Genomic DNA, 20421 nt, shown 5'->3' on the forward strand with positions numbered 1-20421 from the left:
GAACTGATCGATACACGGCCACTCTCGGGGAATGCGTGACGAGCCACAGTAATTAAATTAAAATTCGCGTAAACTTCTTCCCTTAAAAGAAACAGACCTAAGGGGATTCTAAGTCATATATCGGTCGTGTTTTTCCGTGGAAAGAAGAGATATTTTTCCCTTAACAATGTGAAATATAAGCAGTTATGTTTCCTGTCAATTTGTTGAAACGACGCATCTAAGGTAATTTGCACACGGAGAATGAAGTCGCGTTCTGATCGTCGACAAGGAAAAAAAACAAGAAAAAGCGATTACCAAGTTTTCTCCTCACGTTTTCAAAAGTCCAACATTTAAAGGGTCGAATGACATTTGGTGATAACTAGAAACGTGAAAACTGTGGAAATTAGTCGATCAAATGCGGACCGTTACAATTCCAGCTTTGCTGTCAAAATGGCGAATTTTGTAACATTAACGGAACTTTGTACAGCGCGCAGAGAAGAGTGCCCACAAACTTTATTGCATTAAGAAGTAGACTGGTCTTAGTACTTCTGATTTATCATAGACTTGAGTCTGGGTCAGGTGCCACTTTTGCGAAATTACCGTTCAGCTCTAGTTATGCAAATTACTTTTCCCGCTGAGTAAATTAAAGGTCATTTTAAAAAAATCATATCTCAGCCAACTTTCCACAGAATGCAACCATTAAACTTTGACACTGTTAATCAGAGTTAAAACTTTTGTGTGTAAAATAATCAGCTTATTCGGCTATGTAAGGTAGGTTTGACAGAGCCCTAAAGTTTCAGCAAAATCGCACCACTTCTGATGGCAAACGGGCCAGTTTTAGGTGACCGAGAAAATCTTCCTGTAAAAAAGAGAAAAAATTGAGTTGGTCCAAATAAATGTGATATTTCTTCATGGGATAGGATAGTTATCTTCCACTGAAAAAATCAGGGCAATCTGTGATACACCGAAATTTGCCTTATCGGTTCTTACGCGGACAGCCTCTTAATAGTCAGACTTCCTGCAGATCGGCTCATTTCTGTTCTAACTACTAACTTAAAGAAAAAATTAATTTTCAATTTTGCCTATGTCAACACACACAAAACTCGGCTGATTACGCTTTTCGCTGAGTGCGTTTTTTTTTTCGTATTTTAAGTATCTTCGATAACTATATATAAGTGATCGGTCATAAGGTTATGCAGATATGGCATTTATACTAAGCGCTTTGGGAAAAGTAAAAAAATACAATGAATAACTACCTAACTACTCTGTATAAAAGAGAAAACAAAGTGATTACAATATATTACCAAAAATTACCTTTTCAGATCAGTTTTGATAATTTACTCTGCCCAGATGAACTTTTGTAACGCAGAAAATCAGTATTTTTTGTAAGATTCTTAAATTGTTAGTTAGCCACAAGTTACAGGATGTAATCTTAAAATACTCCTGAATGATTATAGATATGGGAGGAGTGGCAGCAAAATACATGCAGGAATTGAAGCTACATGTATGACAACAGCTAAATGGCATCTGTACGCTCTTTATTGTTCACCTGTTCATGGGTAAACGAAACTTTTGAAATGTCATTCAAAATACAAAATGTAATGATGTCAGTAGCCTTTCACACTCTTGACCTGAAAATATTACGAAATATGCCCAAACGGTCCGAACCAAAATTATAATAGTTGCAATATAATACTAAATCTCATGGATCTTTCCGAGAGGACATTCCAAGCAAATTTTAGGTTAATGGCTTTACTTTTTTAAACTTTTTTTTCTTTTCTTTACCTTATAACAGATAGTAAAAAATCTCTACAGCTTACTGATAAAAATGTGCTCATTTCAAATTTTGTTTACTTTTTCTTGAGTTTTTCATTCGGTCTAACGCCTGCCAAAATAATGGACATTTTTGCAATAAGGCTTATATAAACGTAATCACGTGAACTATTGTGAACATGTAGGAAATTTAATTGTTGCGTTATTAGATTTCTATTTTGAAATATCGACAGACTAATGAAGGGAATCCAAGACAGTCTTGGATTCTGGATTCCACGCCGTGGATTCCGGATTTCAGGTATTGGATCTCAGTATTTGTCAGTAGAATTTGGATTCTGGATTCCCATTCCTGATTCCTTAAGCTGTATTCCGGATTCCAAAGCCAAGGATTCCGAATTCCACCAGCAAAAAATTTTGCGGATTCCGGAATCCCTCATATGAGGGCGCGACAACGCAGTCAGCTGACAGAAGCTCATAACTGTGGGCACTGTATCAGCCCCTTTCCTTACAAAGTCCATCCGTGAACAAAAACGCACTGGTAGTCTATGAGGCCTGCGTCCACTGTAGGCACGCAGTTTTCGAGTGTACTGTAACGCCGCGAGTTAACTCAAATTAAGTAACTAAAAATATAAGTTCTCTTATAATGACGAAAGCACGGCCCAGATGATGAAAATGCGATTGTATGAACTGAGACAGCTCAATCCAAGGTTGGCAGCATCTTTGCACGATCCCTGCTACTTCTGTAAGTTTTAAAGAATGACTGACAGCAGGAGCCGGCTCCTGCTGACAGGTACCCGGCAGGTTATCGGCCAGGGGTCAATTTAATAAAACTTTTTCACGACGTAATTTGCAAGTGTAGCTGTTGTTCTCAGACTCTAAAACGACGGCTACACTTGTAAATTACACGTGTGAAAGTTTTATTAAATTGACCCCAGGTTACGTAGGAACTCGCGACTTCCTGCTCATCAAGCCGGCTTGTTACTGACTCGTCCCCAGTCGCTTTCGCATAACGCGCGAGGCAAGGAGTAGTACTGATCACCACTAAGGAGAGGTTGGAACGAGTCAGGGCTTCAGTGCTACTCCCGCGTTACGTCTATCGTTTTCAAGTCGCGTACTCATAGTGAAATATCATACATGTGTTTGCCATACCTAATGGAGTATAAGAAATGCAAAGTCTAAGGCTTTTAATTAATAACTTTTAATTACTTTTCTTATAAGGCGACCTTACCTTTGCCTAGGGCTGTTTACATGGAGGGCTGGAAGATCCTAGTACTAGGAAGATCCTAGAAGGCGGAACAAGTTTTTGTTGGGTTTACAGCCATGCAGAAATTTCGGTCCGTGTGCCCAAGAGGAGAAGGAGTTAAAGATGGCGGCAGTAAATAACAAAAATGCAAAAACTACCAGAATTATAACAATAATCAGCTCGTGATAACGTCAAACGAAATTTCCGTGATTAGCTACTGAACGACTCACCATTTTGTTTGTACTAAAAGCCCTATCTCCCGCTCGGCAGACCGGCGCTCTCCCAACTGACCTAACCAGGCGGCGGTTTCGACCCTATCATCTATTTATGATCTTTTGGAACCCGTTTAATTCCATGAAGCCTGTCATTTCTAATATATGTGTTGGTCAAGGTCAAATTTGCTTTTGATAATGGGTTTACACAAGAGCGATTTGCGTTTCGATTTCGAAAAAACTATTGTTATTACTAATGGCTATTTTATTTTCGAAACTTAAAATCGTTAAGTACGTGTCATTTGTATATTCTAAACACTAGAAAGAATACATCAGCAATGACAAAAGATTGAGGACAAATGTCTTTAAGGTGAACACAGTATTATAAACATGAAATCTAGGAGCTGCATAGATAGCAGCCTGGGCAACCAGGTTTTAAGAGGATCGATAAGTCACGCTTTTTTTCAGCATAAAAAGTTTGAAAACTAACCGTATCGACGTTAAATGAACTAAGAATCTAAAACTGTACATTTATAAAAGATTAAAAATGTATATAAAAATTAATATACACCAGCAATGACAAAAGATTGAGGACAAATGTCTTTAAGGTGAACACAGTATTATAAACATGAAATCTAGGAGCTGCATAGATAGCAGCCTGGGCAACCATGTTTTTAGAGGATCGATAAATCATGCTTTTTTTTATTATTATTTTTTTTATTATTTCTTTTTTGTAATTCAGTCAGTGGAGATGTTTCCGCTTTTTTTTGTTTTCAGAACAAGTCCTCATAAAGCACACAGTACCCTTTCCCATGCATGCAAAAATCAGCATTCAATTCAGGGAGCGCTCGGTTGTCTTGTGGGTCCTCCTAACTCTTTTAATGGTTATAATTACTGTGGATGATTCTAGCCACAGGAAAGAAATATATCTTTATCCGTTCATCGGATAACTCATTAGGGTGTTGCTCTCCAATGAAATGTTTTATCTCATAGATAACGCTTATCCAACGGTACTTTTGAACATTTATCAGGACCAGGGGGATTTTCCTGTGGCTTAGACTGAACAGTTAAAAGGATTCTGGCGTTAGAAGTCACTTGAAGATAAAAAGATACTTACTCGACCTACCTTGCAAAATTTGAATTTTAAAGTCCCTGTGTTCATTTGCTTAAGAGGTTTGTTCCTCTATGAAACTTTCAATTGTTGTTTTACTTTAGCTTTTCCATAAAACCTAGTAAAATCCCCTAGCGTATCCAAGCAACAAAGTGCAAGAAAAATATTCTACGGATGAAAAACGTCAAGTATGTGGGATTCTTCAAACAGTTTTGACTGGCATTTTTGGCAGCTAAAGACGGCTGCACAAATACACACAATCAATGGGCGTTTCCTATTGGTTCAAAGAACTGCAAGTGAATTAAGTTTCGAACGTTTACATTATTTTTGTAGCCCTTGTTTATCTTACCCTCTGGCTGTATTGACTTTTCAATTTTTTGTTCGTATTGAAAATTTATGAGTCATTTAAAATTGTTTTTTACTTGTTTTAACAGTGGATATTAAACTGATCGGCACCAGTATACTCATACAGATACAAGCTTCCTTTTCCCCCGTTTAGTACGTGTCAAAATAAAAGAACGTTAAGCCTGTTTTTCAAGCTGAATTTTTCGAAGATTTTAGAAACTTCTAGTCGATTCGAACATATCTAGGAGGGGGGAGGGGTAGGTTAGAGGAGAGGTAGACACAGTACCTCTAACTATATCCATCAACGCGGACGATGAGGTCACCCCATGTAAAGGAATCCGAATTCCGGAATGAGAGAAATTTTTTTCTTGTGGAATCCGGAATACAGCGCCTGAAATCCGGAATCCAAGTTCTACTTACAAAAAATACGGAATTCACGGCGTTGAACAGTCTCGCCAGAATCCAAGGCTGTCTTGGATTCCCTTACAAGGGGTGAATGATATTCTAAAACGTTCTGACCACAGCGGTTGCGAACGGTGGCTAACGCTACTCCCCTGCCCGTAATGAAGGCGTAGTTTGCAGGGGCAGCCAACGGGAAATTTTGAGAAAAAGACCTAAAAACAACAACAAAGCATGAATAAAGCTTTCTGAAGCCATTTTAAGCATTTTGGGAGATTGCTGGGAAAAATTTATCTGTTCTACACTCCCAGCAAGACTGATGGAAGAGTTCCCAGCCAGCAAGTTGCATCAACAACCTGCAACCTGACTTACTTGGAAGTTTTCAGCAGAGGTATGTCCAGACATTACTAGTCAGTTTGGGTGTGGTCACGGGGCAAAATTCAGCCCTTCAGGAGGAGGGGCGGGGGGTTGGGGGGGGGGGGGGGGCAAAGAGGTTTGACGAATAGCACATACCAGCTATATTCTAAACATCAAATCCCCTCAGACACACTGACTTCACTATTTCCCAGCAACCCTTTCCTTCCCAGGACATATCATTTTTTTCCAAATCTCCCAGCCACCAAAAATTATCCTGAAAAACAGATATTTTGAGGAACAGATCTATTAATTGGGCGCTCCTGAATTTAAGGAGTGATCGATGACCTTTTTTGGAAAAAATGATATTCCCCCATCTTAGAAGTTGAAATTGTTTCCATTGTAATTGTAATTGGTTTCCCTAATGCTTATAGGTTACGCGGTGAAAAAAAAACGTTTTTTTTTTAAACTTGTGGCTGTGAAGTCAGGTTTGATGCTGGTAAATCCCCCATACGATATTGATAACAAATTTAATTTAATTAGTGCTCTGACAAATAAATTTTTACTTCGACCAAGCACACAAATGGTATAGAGGAATGCAAACGGCGAATGGTCTCAAACTTCTGTCCTCAGTTATCAGACAATCAAAAGCTTTATTAATATTTTACAATTATTTTCTAATATTTATGATTTGATCACGTACTGGATAGTTAATATTCTTGCCCGGGGGGAGGACACTCCATCTATATGGGGAGGCTGCGCCTGAAGGGGCTAGTTCAGGGTGTGTACTGACGTAACTTCAACCGCAAGGCTGGAGTCTAAGGCTGGTCAGACTTCCAACGGCCTCGTGTACAGAACTTCGTTGCTTCGTAGCAAAGCAAAGCATCATCGACGGTCCTCGATGGAAGAGTCGTTATTTCGGCGAGCTAAAACTCATGCTCTGCGCTCGCTTTTGTTCAATGAAGAAAAGCAGTAATTAGAGAAGGATTGAAGCATTTGAATTTATAGCTGATTTCCTTCAATTGATATGCAAGACCTTAGCTGCAGGTAACCAACCCTCCTGAATTATTTATAAATAACGAACCACGGCGGAACTAAAACTCGCTGGAATCGCCCTGAAACGGCCAAAAATGCTATGAAAACACCATAAATTTAGACAAGGAGACAAGATAAAGAATTCTGATATATTTCTATTACTATTTTTCCCCCTTAAATAACGATCGCTGTATTCTCCATACAAACCCTTGTACAACAACGATTCTAACTCGTGAGCTTGGGGTACCTGTGGTATAACAAGGATAGGGATTCACGAGTATTGAGTATATGGAGGAGAAGGAATTAAAGTGTTTCGATATGCCTTGTAGACGTATCACTATAATCTCAGTAATATATAGCCAGTTAGCCAGGGCTAAAAGAGAAAATCCCGGTAATATTTATAGTTCGTTCAAACAAAATATAAAATCGTGTAATGCTAAGCGGCGAAGGCAGCGCTGGAGAACGGTAAAAAACAACGATAGGTCTAAGAAGCAAAAAAATCAACTTTGCGCGAGCACCACACTTTTTACATTTCTTTGCCGTTGTTTTGCCGCGGGAGGGGGGACTCCCTAATATGAGCTATATTTTAGGTATATGCCGTCCCATCGGGAGGGGTTTTGCGCCGTTTTGGTCTGAAAACGGGCATAAACTTTGCCCATTTTGATCTGGAATCGGCGCAGGTGTGGTTTTCGAGGGAACTACAGGAGTGTATGAACGTATTTATCGTTTCAATTCCAAATGAGTAAGAAAGAAACAGAAATATGCGAATTCGAAGTGGATTTGAAGAATTTGTTTGTTTGCGCTCCAATCTAAGTAATCATAACATAATTTCTGCCTAAAGGCCAGGTCTCAGAAAACGAGTATGGATTTTAGAGGTCTGGTCTGAAAACGGGTGCGGAGAATAACACTCTTTTTGGTCTGAAATCGGGTCAGATTGGAAGAACAGGGCGGGACACCCCCACCAAGAGGAAATGTAGTACGTGTTCTAGTTCACTTTTTCTCGCTGCCGCTCATTTTCAAATTGCATTTGATTGATGGCCGCTAGCATTTCTCATTTTGTCACCAGCGCTAAAAAATTTCCATGTTGTTCTTCCAAAAAAAAAAGGTCTCCTTTTTTTTTTTATCTCTGACCCTCTAGATCTCTTTTGTCCTTTTTCTCGTTGAGCTTCGCTGGCCTGCCGTCCACTTTCTCTTTTTCTCTGTCTTTCTCTTGCTCTATATTCCAAATTTGTGAACATGACAATTAACCTAAGCTTAATATTTTAGACAACACGAAAACAGAAACAATTTCCGCTTTCCGTTTTCGTCTTTATTGACTCTTTAGTTGTCTCTGCTTTACAAGACACCGGTGGCAATGCGATTTCCCGCCAAAATAACCTGGAGTTGCATTTGGGTTGCCATACCTGTTGATTGAGTTTTTTTACATTGGTTTGCCTGTGGTACGGACGGACGGTTAGGCGTACGGTCACGTGATTAAAAAAGTTTCTCGGATGGGTAGATTACTTCATTTTCTTACCCATGGTGTTCCCCTGCGCGCGCTTCGCGCGAGAGCTCCGCTATTAAACGTTACACGAAATAATTTCCCGTTTAAGCGACAGGAGGACACCATTTTGCAAATGTGTAAATGGAAGGTGTACGAAAGGGGGACCTTTTCTGTCAAAATGGTATGTACCCTAAATCTTCTATTAAGAACCTCCCCCCCCCCCCCCCCCTCCTTTCAGGGGAAGAAAGTTTATTCTTCACTAATAAATGATAGACTGTATTAATTAATAACGACACTGTGAAAGTTCGTGTGTTCTGATGCGGGGTGGTTTATTCACCAACTGGAACTCCAACTTCTTGTACTTGAGCTTTTCCCGGGGCTTTGTGTTATAGTTCTTTATGAAGAAGTGATAGAGGATTCACGGTAAAAGGGTACTGATACAGCAAACCTCGGAGCGGAGCCTCTCCACACTTTGTTGAGTAGGCCCCCACCCCTTCCCCGGGCATTCTTGCCTATTTCTTCCGCACTTTTACACGTCAGTTGAGTGGTAGGATCTGCTGTTTGTGCAGACTCAGTCATGGATCCGGATGATCATCGATCATCGACCTCGAGATGGCCCCCAGCTGACAATAAAAGCTTGTTTTGTCTTTCTTGCATGAAGTCGCGAATTTGCCATAAGATTTGTAACTACTAATGCACGAATGTGGAGGAGACTGAAAAATAAAAAAGTTCTGCTGATTAGGTGATCAGAATTTTTAGTCTTCATTTTACTCCATTTTTTAATGGAAACCTTCTCACTGATAAGGTCTGAAAAAATTAAAAGTGATGAAAAGAGAAACAACAACCGAAAACAAAACAATGAGTGATTCGACAGGAACGCTTGAAAATAAACTTGGAGAAACGAGAGAACCACATCTATCATTTTGCTTTGTTCTTGTCTCCTATTGGGAAACATCTGTCACTTGACTTGCAAGCAGCGAGCTAGTGTTCTGCAAGGATCACTTATGATAAACTTAGACGAGGAGAATAGAGGACTCTCGCAGGAAATCATTGTCTTTGAGTTACTTGAATATGTGCGACTCTTTCAGAATTTGAATCGGTTAAGAATTTACTTATTGCGGTTTTGTGGTCATTCATCTATCAAAGGCAATTTGCTGTCAAAAGGATTTTTAATATTAACGCTCGCAGAAAAGAAAATGAGCCTTTATTCATAAAAGCAGTTCTTATATTTATTTAAAGTCTTAACGTACTATGACAACCTTCAATTCCCAAAATGAGGTGATGAAGTTTTGGTCGTTTTAAATTACCCTTTTCCGCCATAAATGTCCGACTATGCCAACTTGCCAAAGATATTTTGCGCCTTTATGTAAATAAATACAGCGGTACTAGTGGATAACTAAAAAGAGTATATATACCACAAACATAAATTTAATAAGTTATAGACGAAGCCCAAACCCAAACTTCTAGGTTTTTTTGTGCTTGTTATTTGACTAAGAAATCAATAAGATGCTTTATGCTAAAAAACAAAACCTAATGGTTTTGCCGTTAATCAGATAGGCGTCAGTATTTCTTTCCATGAGCAATAATTACTGTAAATTAGTATGCAGTTAAAACCTAATTAATGCAAAGTATTTTTCTTCTTCCCGTGGATTAATCTTGAACCTGAAGTAGTTAACAAGCTCTAAAGCCTCAACAAAACTCCAATCGGATTCTAAATGGCTTGATTAATAAAGAAAGCAAAATTTAGACCAACGGATGTTTTGAATTAGAACTGGGACTGCGAGAGAAGTCAAGATATTGGGCTGATTACTCGAGGCGGAATCAGTAATCAGCACCAGCGCTTGTTTTGAATTCTTACAAGAAATACCTACAAGGGTTTTGCTATTGCCAACATTTGTATTACTAACGCCGATAGACCAGATCTGCTTTAGATGAAGATTTGGTTTGATTTCCCGATGTTATCTCAAGAGCGAGAAACATATATAACGGCAAAACTAGCGGCGCGCATGAGACATAGCACCTGTCCTCCGAAACCGCGCCGACCATGAAATTCAGTTGGCAATGGGGGAACTCGCAAGAAGAAATATCCTCTCGCTAATACTACTGGACCTGTCCTACGAAGAAAATGTCACATCAAGCTTGTAACGAAAGCTATTCTTATCATCATGAAGTTCGATGTTTCATTAAAATCTTTCCTCTACACCCGGTCCTATCTAAATTCATTAACTAGCTATCTTCCTCCTAAATCTCAATATTTTCCTCGATTGCTTTGATAAACAAGCTAAAAGGGAAAGGAACAATGCTGTAAAGGTTTGTTTCTGCGCTTCAAATTCTTATTGATGACTGAGACCAAAATGTATTGTGCGAACGTCTTGGCTTTTGGCGCATTCACCTAAAGAGAGAATATTGCAAGGATACGAAGCAGACGCGTTGCGCGTTTTATCTTCTACTTTCGTTTTTGCCTTGAAGGGCTACGAGCGCGAACGCAGGTCTGCCCAACTAACAAAAATTGTACACCGCATCACCCCGCACATGCGTGGGAAACGCGCAGAGCTTAGCCCGTTTGTGTGCTGTGTGGTGGCTTTGCTCCGGGAGAACTGCCTTCGTGATCACAGTAGCTCCAGTGCATTGTAAGTATGGCAAGACTTCTCGGTTTCTCTCCTTTTATAGCCCATTGCGGTAACTGGTAATATGGGATGCCCATTTGTTTTCCTCAATATCATCTTAAAACTGTCCAATTCGGCCCCGAACTTCTAATGCGCAGGCTTGAAATGCAAAGTATTTGGGCATGCGTGCAGTAGATGTTCGAGGCATGGCTTGCGTCTTTCACTACTCTGAAAGTTTACCGCTTTTATAGAATGACATCCACATGTGAAGTTTGTATTAAAATCGAGCCAATCACAAGTATCAGACCAAACGGATAGGAAGAAATATTTTTTAGTATCGTGTAGCAGTTTGGTGTTCTGGGTGAATTAGGCTTAAGCCTTCCTGTCAGCACAACTTGAGTAAAGTAACCATTATTATGCCTACAAGCGCAAGCATCGGTGGTAAACTTGTTTTCAGTTACTTATACTAACGTTCGTACAAACCACCCTGGCCTCTTAATAAGCTTTACAGCCATGTTCTTCTCTGAAATCGAGAACATTGGGTAAAAATTAGTCATACGAGTTAATGTTAAATGCCACATCGTAATCATTGCTCAAAGTTATATTAGTCGTGAAGCCCGCCTTTCATGCACAGGTTTTCCGTCCGTCAAGTGCAATACTAGAGGTTATAAACGAGTAATTTCTCCTAAAGGTTTTAGTAAAACATATTCAGCACATCATGATAACAACATCACTCAGTCAACAGGGTTGCAATTTCCACTGATGAATGTTCAGGTTCTCTTAACTATCTTAACTGAACGCAAACAAAAAGCAATTAGGGAGGATATGCGGTGATATCAGGGCTTCAAATAAAACAGAACTGTTTCAAGGTAATACAAATGACTATATGGCCTTGTGTTTTACAATCTCGGTCGGATGGAGTGAATTCATCTGACTTTCTATTGATTCTACAAGACAAAGTTTCGGCTAGACAAAAATGTTATTGTTTTTATTTGCATTAAGCCACTGGAGTCTCTCAAAGCACCTATATGGCTCTTCGTTTATAGAAATAAAACTCCTGCTTTTTACGAGGAACTGAAAAGCCTTTGAAATAGTGGTGTTAACAGGAGTAGAAAATTTCTCGAAAGTGCAAGTCAGAGCAGAATTAGAGTGAAATTGACACATTGTCTAAAATGACTAAATGGAAAGATTCTCTTTTAGCACCCGGCATATATGGCAAACAGAAGACATGTTGAGTCGGTTTTTATTATTATTATTATTTTTTGTTATTTTCAATATATTTCCTTTTTCGCGCAGAGTGCCTTAAGACTTAAAGTAAAACTGCTATCTATTATCAGAATACTGAAGAATTGTAAGAATTATTCTTATCGTAAGCTATTCTTTGTTAACTAAAATGAACTTAAAGTTTCTTTCTTTACAAGAAAAAGAGTCTATTCATTTCCTTATGTGCTTTCACTCTGGTCAAATTTATTCTTTTTAAAACAAAAACAGCTTTCATACAGAAATTCTCATCTGCCAAACATATTGTTTGCTCGTGAAATAATAAAATATTAAAAAGCGTCAAGTGCCCTCAAAGTCATTTCCAAACTTCCATTAGTAAAATTGACTTCAATAAATTATGTTTGACGAGTCTTGGCACCTCGCTAAATGCATGACGACTGCGAGCTAAGCTTATTAGTCAGCGGGTGTGATGTGCACACCTGTTTCAAATATTCTACTGCCCATGCGCAGGTCTATACAATTAGGCCAGTAACAGAGAGACAACGTTTTTACTTTCCAAGGATATTGTTGCTATAATTCTGTTAGGCATTTTAAACTTAACCGGTTCCATGTAGATAAAAACAATCAACGCTTTTTTAAAAGCGTTGACAAAAAAGGGTTTAATACTTTTCTTCACCGGCCGTTAACAGGTTTTCAAATTCACCTATTAAATATGCAAATCTTAAAAACTTTCCTTCACAAATTGAACAAAACCGTCGCGGTGAATCTCTCAAATATTTCTGATCTTTAGAAGTTCTCATCTTTTTTTCTTATCGTTTGCCTATCTTATAATCTAGTATTATCGAAGACAGCTTAAAAACAAAGAGGTCTAAATAATGCCTTTTTTTAAATCCTCATCGAACAAAATTCTATTTGTTAAAGAAAAACCTAAAGAACTAATTTGGAGAGGCACAATCAATCATCTGTGTGTCTTTTCTTGTTCCACCAGCCTGGAAGAATAGCCAGTTAGGAATAAATTTATACTGATCGAAGGAACCAACATAAGTTTCGTGAAAAAAATATGAAAGCGATGTCCGATTGACAAGCTGCCAATCACTTGTCATAAGTCAACCAATGAGGTTAAAAAAAAAGAAAAAAGGGCGGCTTCTCTTGTTACTGATGACAGCCCTCTTTGTATTTAAAAACATAAGAAATCAGCAGTGGTTCTTAAGCAACCCCAGCAGGGACAAAACTCGTTGTTTTATTACAGGATTGGCATTTACCTCGCACGAAGGAATCATTTTCCCGAAAAATTCAGTCAAAGAAGGAAACAAGTAGCCGAAGTCGACGGATCACCTCATTTTGTTACTATTGTACAGATTTTAATTTTACTCATCGACAAAATTAATATTATTACAGACAGACATACTATTTTAACGCTTGCTATTCTCCAGAATTAACTACTCGTTTATCTGTAACATATATTATTTCCTCTTGCCGTCTTTTCATCTTGTAATGCTTAATATGAATCTTATTATCCTCCTTTCCTGTTTTCAGTGTTGGTCGCTTTATTAGTAGCTACGCGCGATTTGTTAGTATAAAATATTGTTAGTATCGAACGTTTTCTTCTCAGTATCAGTAACATCTGATCTGTATTCTTTTCCCTAGTGTTGCTTCTTTTCATGTCTGTGAAGTGTGTTTGAAATTCGTTCCAACTAAGGCGAGCATTCACAAGAATTTCTCAAATAGTCTTTTACTTTCCCATGCAAGGTTAAGAATCATCCTGCATCGCTGAAAAATCATGAAGAAGTACTGGAGGACAAAATAATTGTACGTAGACTGAAACATACAAACATCAGTCTCTCGGGGAGCGATGAATTCAAATATATTGCTATAACTACACTCCACTGAAAGCCAGGTTAATTCAAAAAGTTTTCGTTGCATTTAACAAAGCTCCATGTACATATTTTTCAGAACGAAGAGCTTAGAATTTTCACCTGGTCAAATTTTTTTTTTTCTTTGGTGGGGTGACGGCGGACGAAATGGAATTCCAGATGATTGCTTTCAGAACAACATGCATATGAAATTCTGAATTAAATATTTATTTAGTATATATGTTACCGTTTTGACAGCATGTAGGCCATTCTCTTTTCTATATATGGTGGCAAAACTGGAAAATTATATTGCTAACTCACGGAATGACGCAGCCACCGTGCAGCGGAAAGTTTTTTTTGTTTTACAAAGCAAAGGAATAATACCTTAGAGTTTCAATGATCGCAGTACGGGCGGTCGCGTACCCGCAAAGGAAAAAACAGGGAACAACCGATGCTGATCGATCCTTATACGATCCGTAAAAGGACCAGTATTATAGAAGACAAAAAAAATATAAACTCGAACTTAACAAAAAAAGAGAAGAAAAGCAAGTGAAAAGCGCCAGAAAAGTCTTGGTTTAGTTTGTTTTCATTTTTAACACGTCAAAAAAGTTTATTAATTGTCGGCCAGTGCAATCAAAAGTGTTAAAGGGATTCTCGCCTACAATAAAACATTCATAAAACAAGTTGCGGAGACCATTCTGACTCATAGCTTCCTTCAAAAACCTTAAAAACCTCGCAATGGTTTAACATCTTTGTTCCAGTTGTCAAACATATTAATCTAGGAATAGGATCACTTTTTAAAGTTACAGCCTTTGTTATTTCAGTTTTCTTCAATAATTTCAGCTAATATATTTTTCAGTTCATTAATTATACAGATGCGTCAAAGTCGCTCGATTCAAGTCTTTTACTGAGGAAGATGATTTCAAGTAATTATTTTGACTAAATGTACTTTAGTTCTTCAGCCATATTTAGATTTAACGTCAAAGTCTAGTTTGAAGGCTTTGTTCGTGACACCTGACCAAAAAATTTAAAGAGCAAAAATGGCCCCCAGTTAAATTTTGTGAAAATGTTTAAAATAAATGTTTTAAGTTGCAATGACTTAGGGTCTATAATAAAAAACCGACATCTTAAGTTGCAGTACTTTTTTTTTTATTTTGCCAGAATTATTAATTCATACCTAAAGTGATGCTTTTAAGAAAAACAATATTTTTTCTCCAAAAATACCTCTTTAAATGTTGAATTTTCATCGGAACAAAAAAAAAAAAAACATTTGAATAGTCTCGGTGTTTCACGTCAAGCCATGCATCATTAAAGAACTGACTATGATCATCCTTTTTTTGTCATATATTGACCTTGTTAAGAAGAGTGCATCAGTTTGAAGTGTCCGGCATTATTCACAAACGAATAATCTAAACCAAAGCCTGGCATCAATAGTCTATACAAAATACTTGTTTTTCCCTACAGTGATTGAATAGTAGGTGCTCAAAGGAATAGCATTCTGAGTAAATTTATACACCTCATTAAAAAATTTTTGTTGACATCGTTTTGCCTGACTTAAAAGACTTAGAAAAGTGTTTTTATAACGAAGAATATTTGATGAAAGAGCCGAATAGAGCCTATTAGAGGTGCAGCTTAACCAAGATTCAAAGTGCAACAATTCTTTTGGATACTTAAAGGGAATAGATTTGGTGTTGTGATATTTCAATTTTCGAATCTGATATTACTGTATACAAGCTTCCTTTTGAAAATTTAATTTTGGATCTTAGTTGAAATGCGCTGCAAGTATAGTTGAAAAAAAAGGACAAGCTTAAGAGAGTGTTGTGAATTTGAGGAGGCTACTTAAACCTTTATAAGTGTGTACATTCTCGTAGGCGTGAAAAGCTTGACTCGGTGTCACTAGCGAGATGGTGCTTGACGTACAAGATTTTGTTAACTTTGTCATAATTTAATAGATTGAGAAAAAATTCAATAACGGCCTATCAAGAATGAAACAAAAATATGTGATTGGCTTTGTCTAAAAGAAGTGGAGAAAATTTAAAAAATAACGTTTACAGGAGTGACCAAAAAGTTAGCAAAGCGTTTGACTTCTTTTTTAAGTTCATTAAGGCGAACGAGCGCGGACGCAGGTTCACCCACTATCAAAAATTATGCACCGTGTACCCTCAGTGGGGCTCCACGCAGAAATGGGCCCTCTCAAATTAAAGTGCAGGAAAAGGCCCATCCTGGGAGAACTGCCTTCTTGATCACAGTTCCTCCAGTGCATTGTTAGTATGAAGGAACGCGCGATCTTTCCCGCCTTTTATACATGGCAGTGCGCTTGAGGAAGGCGGGAAAGCGCATGAGTCAGATCATGCATTAGCCAATCAGAGGCCTTATTCGCGCCATTGTGCTGCGAAAGCGCGTGATGATTCTGACAGCTGCATGACTTTAGAGAATGAAGCACGCCAAGGGGTCTTGAAGAGAACTTGTTACTAGGTAAGTATATAATTATCTCATTCCTTCTCCTTCTTGACTATATACTCTTCTTGACTTTATATATGTTTTAAACTGAACACCCTAGTTCGGCGTTCCAAACCCATCGTAATGGGGGTAAAACTAGTGAGATCAGATTTAACCTAGAAATTAAAATAGCCCAAGATCCTTTATTCAGTGCGCCCTGATGCGTTGTTTTTCTAAAATAATTAAGTTATCTTTGAAGCGCTGATAACTTAACACAACGTACTATTGAATAAATTTCTATAGCTCTGTATGGGATGAGCACGTGAACAACAGTTTATTTTTAGCTTCAGTTTTCTGCTTTATTTCAGTATAAAGCCAAGTTCACCAAACAAACATCGAACTTAGCCCACACACAGCTTTTATAAATCAAAGAATACTTCTTAGCATAAAGAAATTTAATTATTAAAGAGCGGTTTTTCTATCCTTGGCCTCTTAAGCACAAGGCTCATGATTTAAGCTGGCGACTTCTAATAGACACTGTGAGTGTCATCTCGATTAATCAATATGGTTTTGTGTTCAAGTGTTTGTTTTTCAAAAATAAATGCATGAAACTTCAGATTCAGAGGGCTGGGCTAAAAAAAAGATTCCTAATATTATTGAGATGCTCGAAATCAGGAACTGATGAAGTTGCCGCTTCAATAAAAATTCACAGAAATATAATTCGAGGGAAAATAAAATTGATGTAACATAAATTTCACTGTAAAGTAAATGTCATCACCGAATCACTGAAAATAGAAGGAATCAGTTCAACAGAAGGTTTGAGCTCCGGCTTTATTAGTTTCGCTCAACCATAAACACAATCAGTATAAAATTTAAAAAATATAGACATGATAGCATTTGTGAAAAATAATTCGCTCCATGAAAGGTAATCCGGGTTTCTGAATCTAAGAAAGTATGTTTGCTTGAGGAATCCAAAATCCTGAGCTTTGGAATCCGGGGTCCCGTTAACGATTGGAATCCGGAATGGAATGCAAGTTCCACCGACAAGGAATCTGGCAGAATCTTAGTTCTACTGACATAAAATCAGGAATCCAGCACCTGGAATCTGGAATCCACGGTATGGAATCCAGAATCCAAGACTGTCTTGAATTACCTTACATTGGGCGAAATACTAATATATAGTTTGTTTTACTGATTACAAGTTAACTTTGTACTTGGAATTCACTCAAAATAGGTCCAGCTCTGTCATTTGTGACGTACTCTATACAGAGCAAATTGGTAGCTTGAGTTCAAATGACTTATATATTTAATGTGCTACTATACAGACAAGGAGAAGAGCCGTCCGGCAAAGAGACGGTGTATTCGATTCGGAGTCAAGGATCCGGCGCTGTTAGTCAACATGACAGAACTTACCAACTACTTACCAACTACTGGCTACTAATCCTTACCAACTATTGGCTACTGATGTAAGATCTTCAGGGATGAAACCTACATTTATTCACGTCAATCCAAACGTCAGTCATGAGGGCATAATAATACAGCCGTCGAGCCTTTCCTTGTGGACAGCTCCCCAATACAGACAACTTTCTTTTAAGGAACGTTCTATTGCCAAATGGTCCCAAAGATATCAAACTTCATACATTTCCTACCTTCCTATTACAGTTAGTATTCTTGTTGAACCCAGTCAAGAGCCAAACTTCATACAATCGATATCCCTACCTCTATAATACCCTACCGCTTTACTATGGACAGTACTCTTGGGGACTGCTCGCATGAGGGGAAATCCTAGAAGGCGGATCATCCTAACACCACATGTTTTCTCTATTCAGTTTACAACCAAATGGTTGCAATTGTCCCTTGTACTAAGATTCCTAGCTGAGAGGTAGAAAGCTAGATTCTAGCACTAGGAAGATCCTAACACAATGTAACTGCCGCCTTCGATAGGAAGATCCTAGTACTAGAGACAAGCCAACCAAAAATGGCGTTGGGTCGTTCAGTAGGCAATAACGGCAATAAAGGCTGACCATTTCGTTTGGCGTTACCACGAGCTGATTATTGTGATAATTCTGCTGAAATGTAGTTGTAAATAGAAAGCAGAAGGGCCCAAATTACATTTTTGCTTTTGTCGCCGGTCATCTTTCATTTCTTGTTCTCTACTTGGGCACCACGCGGACAGGAATTTCTGCATGCAAACCGAACAAATTATTCCCTATCGAGCTTCATAAAACCTACACTTTATAAGAACTCCAGTCTAAATTATGGTCACTGTATGGTGAATACAACTGAACGTGAATGGGTTTTAGCGTAAAACAAATGAATCTTAACACTTGCTCTAACACAAAAAGGCTTTTATTAAATGTTGGCAGCTGAACCTTTTATAACGATCAATTTTATTATGGTCTAGATGGTTAGTGAGTATTTTATTTCATTGTAAGGCAAAAAACAAATCATGGTGATTAATGCAAATGCTAAGCCAGATGGTTATCAGGTAAAATTGATTTATGTCAGATCCAAACTGTAGAATACACTTTTCATGGAAAATAGCGTTAACAACGAAGGTTTACCCTAGTCTGTTTCTTTCCCTTAAAGAATGTAAATCATATAGTAGCTTTTCACTTTGATTGACAGTACGTGGTTTTACTCTCATCAAGGTGGGAAGACTTATGGGAATTATGACCAAAGGGGTACGGAGGTGAAGAGAAAGCTGGCCACACCCTTTTTATATTTAAACACTTTAATTACAGGAGCTATTTAGGGAATGAGCGGAAGAGAGTGTAAAGTGCCCGCTATGTTTCTTGCATTTAATATTGCGTAAAATAGTTTGTTCTATTGGACGTGACCACCTACAAGCTCCAACATTTCGAGCAGCCATGAAGCGAATTTTGCTGAACTGTTACTAAGCTGGTACGACCACCAATGTTTGTGACCGGCAATTAAAAACTTGATGTGTTAAATATGAATGTTGTATGCTTCCCACCCTTGCACACAATGTTGAAGGTGAAAGGCATACAATGAAATTTGTTGCCTTCAATATAATGCTACAGAATTAGGAGATTTTTTCCCGCTATGGCAAGTAATATTGCGCGTGGCTATTTCTGAATTGAAAACCCGTTGGAAATAAATGCGCACAACACGATTGATTTTGACATATACTTGACTAAATGAACTTCGTGCCCAAAAGGAAAACTCATTTGTAATACAATAAAGGCAAATAAATGTTCATTGTAAAAAAGCGAGCATACAGAGAACTGCTTAACAAAAGGAAGGGATACCAAGCTGGTGCCCTGACGAACAAGGTTGAAGAGTAAAAAGAAAGTCTGAGTAATTTTTAGTCCTCGGCACGGTTTTATCTAACTCTTCAGTCCAATAGAAAGTTTTCTGTATCTAACCTGCTCAGCTGAGTGCAGTATTTTCTCTCTTCCATCTGCTTTAACAATATCATGTGTCAATTATGACCGGGTAGCCGGAGATAAAAACGACCTAATGCCGACTGTAATTATCAAGATGGTTTTCAAACTATTTATTTACAGTTTGAGTGATTATAATCCTAGAAATAAACTTGCATATAGTATTCCATTACAAGTGAAAATAATTTATCCCTTGCAGCAGCTTTATTGACTTTAACAGCGTCATGATAAAAACCCATACGGCCACAGCGAATAGATCTTTCCCGGTGGGGCATGCTATAAAACCCCGATAAAGAACGTAGTAAGGCTGCCAAGATTAATTGTTTGCTTGTATTAAAAAAGAGAACATTGTTAACAAAAGAGCATCTGCGAACAGATTGTTAAAATCTGCCTTTTTAACTATGATAAGAACAGCTTTATTTGAGTATCAAATCTTCCAGCTGGGCACTAATCGGGCAAACTTCTTTTCAATATACCCTAGGATAGCCCGACATTTATTTGAAATAAAGAGGCGCTCTCAAATTGCTTTTGAGTATCAGGAATGGCTTCCGTTGAGTTTCATCAAAAAAGAGATAAAAATCTTGACCAACAGGCAACCGTCAACGGATGACTAATAACCTTGTAATTGACTCTCGAAGCTCGTGCGCGTATTCAAATTCGTGCTAACAACAAATGATCATTTCGATTGCGTTTTTACCTGAATGACAAATTTAACGTCATCTAATTGCCGTATAAAACAATAGCTTCTGGACAGAAGGATGGGTATAAAAGCGCGATTTAGCCTGATCTGTCATACTTACAATGCACTGGAGCACCTGTGATCACGAAGGCAGTGCTCCCGAGGCGAGGCCTTCATTGCACTCAGAGGGCTGAACCTTGCGCGTTTCCCACGCGTGTGCGGGGTGGCGCGGTGTGAAATTTTTGATAGTTGGGCAGACCTGCGTTCGCGCTCGTGGCCCTA

General features: G+C 38.2%; 3 non-coding genes across 3 annotated transcripts; 1 reads left to right on the forward strand and 2 right to left on the reverse strand.

Annotated features, from left to right (window-relative positions):
* Positions 1 to 10400: 10400 nt before the first annotated feature.
* On the reverse strand, positions 10401 to 10572 carry LOC140924214 (U1 spliceosomal RNA). Its single transcript, XR_012164212.1, has one exon. It is a non-coding gene; the product is annotated as a U1 spliceosomal RNA (small nuclear RNA).
* A 5145-nt stretch (positions 10573 to 15717) lies between these two features.
* On the reverse strand, positions 15718 to 15886 carry LOC140924200 (U1 spliceosomal RNA). Its single transcript, XR_012164208.1, has one exon. It is a non-coding gene; the product is annotated as a U1 spliceosomal RNA (small nuclear RNA).
* Positions 15887 to 20252: 4366 nt separating this feature from the next.
* On the forward strand, positions 20253 to 20421 carry LOC140924268 (U1 spliceosomal RNA). Its single transcript, XR_012164228.1, has one exon. It is a non-coding gene; the product is annotated as a U1 spliceosomal RNA (small nuclear RNA).

This window comes from Porites lutea, chromosome 1 (assembly GCF_958299795.1).
Source record: "Porites lutea chromosome 1, jaPorLute2.1, whole genome shotgun sequence".
NCBI lineage: Eukaryota > Metazoa > Cnidaria > Anthozoa > Scleractinia > Poritidae > Porites > Porites lutea.